This window comes from Euprymna scolopes, chromosome 18 (genome assembly GCF_053919585.1).
Source record: "Euprymna scolopes isolate OS-2025 chromosome 18, ASM5391958v1, whole genome shotgun sequence".
NCBI lineage: Eukaryota > Metazoa > Mollusca > Cephalopoda > Sepiida > Sepiolidae > Euprymna > Euprymna scolopes.
In genome coordinates this window covers 100,334,199-100,336,648 of record NC_136499.1, presented here as the reverse complement: position 1 = coordinate 100,336,648, position 2,450 = coordinate 100,334,199, and positions in this window count along the sequence as shown.

The window sequence follows — 2,450 nt, the reverse complement described above, 5'->3', positions numbered from 1 at the left end:
AACTGTTACGTTTCATTTACAATTGAGGATTTATTTTCTGAATCTCAAGCACAGAAAATATTCATCATCATCTTTCAAACACATGTCAAACACATTGACTCACCGCGTTTGCTAGCAGGCAACTTGGTGTTACTGATGATATTAAATAGTGTTACATTCGCCCCTTTTTTTTTTTTACATAGGCATAACCACTTATCAAGGCTCAGAGACCACTCGAGGATAAGGGTTAAGAGTGTATAGTAGTCAATTGGACAATATAGTAATCATTAGTAATGGAAATTTGGTAAATTTGTTAACTTAAGTGGAACGGCTCATCAATAACTTGTTTACATTGGACTTGAAGACAGCCATATTGTAGTCATCTGGAAAGCAGGAAAACGAAGGACAATTCCACAGGCGTGCAGTTCTAAGAAAGAAGCTTTGTTCATGGAATCTACGTTTAGGTTTAGGCACAGATAAAGAGTGGGGGAAATTATTGATATTGGTTTTCTACTAGACGAGTGTTTCTTGTGAAAGTTTGGTGAGAGGGGACCATAGATTGAAGCTCAGTCAAGCACTTGCCATGAAAATAACGATAAAGCTGAGACAAACTCGCAACATCTCTTCTGTGAGATAGAAATTGCAGGGAAGAGAAAAGGGCATCTCCTACGAGGCTACAAAGTCTATTTTGAACTCTATCAAGGCAGGACAAGTCCTTTCTAGCAGCTCCTGCCCAGATGTGGCAACAGTACTCCATCCTTGGGCGTAGCTGGCTCTTATATAGATAGTAAAGTGCATCAGCAGTGAGATATCTACTGGATCGATAGAAGGATCCCACAATTTTTCCAGTGGCCTTGGCAACAGATTTAACCGTCCATTAGTTTTTCCTGAAATTTTGTCACAAATTATAGTTTAATATATAAATGTGTGTATAGTAAAAACATTTTTTTTTTCTTTTTTTCCAAAAAATCCTGTTTTGCCCGCAGGGGGTCAAAAGGAGCAAAAAATGGCCAAAAATGACATTTTTTGTCCCGTAACATTTGATCCATCGATTAGATTTTTCTGAAACTTGCCCAAAATGTGGAGGGCATTGTTCTTAATATAAATTCAGTATGGTTGACCCTGACAAAAGTTTGGTTTGTGTCCCCCGGGGATTTGTTTGTGCTGAAAACGCCCTTTCTTCTGGCGCGTTTCTCATATTTCTCAACAAAAACTTGATATGTCTATATAGTGGTTTCCCATGTTGCTGAATGTAAATATACATGTGTTAAGGTGTGAAACTGCACTGTTTGTCCATTGTCACTGGTATTCGGCATTCAAAGTGGATCATCAGGGGTAAAAAATGTACCAAAATTGCAAAAAATGACACTTTTTGCCCCATACATTTTTCTGAAACTTGTTCAAAATGCGCAGGGCATTGTTCTTAATATAAATTCAGTATGGGTGACCCTAGAAAAATTCTTCTTTGCGTCCCCCGGGGACTTTTAGTGCTAAAAATGCCCTTTTTTCATATTTCTCAATAAAAAACTTGATACGTATATCTATATAGTGCTCTCCCATGGTGCTGAATTCAAATATACATGTGTTACGGTGTGAAACTGCATAGTTTGTCCATTGTCACTGGTATTCAGCATTCCAAGGGACTTATGAGGGGTCAAAAATGTACCAAAATTGCAAATAATGACACTTTTTGCCCATAAATTTTTACCTATCGATTAGACTTTTCTGAAACTTGTCCAAAATGTAACTTTTCCTTGGCTACATGGCTAAGATCAAAGTGTAGTATCTGTTCTTTACCGGTGCTGCACTTGTTTGTAACTAATAAGTAAATGTGTTATGGACTGACCGACTGATGGAGAATAGTTTTTTAAAAATGCATACCACAAAATAGTTTTTTTAGTCGTATGCAAGCAACTCTATAAGTCGGTCGTTTGGTCGGTCTGTAACACATGTACTTTTTATTTCTTTTTATGTTTATTATACACTATTTAATGGTTTTCGGGGTTCCTGAATACGAAAATAACGTTTCAAATTCCCTAAATCAAATAATTTTTGTGATATAAAGTGGGGGATCACTTTTCTGTATTAATTTAATGTAAAATGATCACCCACTTTACAACCAGTCAGTCTCAAAGTCATTCTCCAGATCATTCAAGTTGGTTTTGAAGGCTTCCAGTTATTTTTTAAGCATTCAAGTCATTCTTAAGGTCATTCAATTCATCCTTAAGTTCATTAAAGTCATTCTAAGTCATTTACTTTTTATTTATTTAAGTCATTTCAACCTATTTTTCGGTCATTTTAGTTTATCTTTAAGAATTTCATGTCAATCCTACATTCACGCATTCATTCATTACACAAGAGCATGCGACTAATGGCTATCGGCCTTGTGAACTAAATAAACTCTTTAAAATAAGTTTAAACACCATAAACTTACAAAGTTAGGTAGAAAACGAAAACTTAGAAAAATCAAT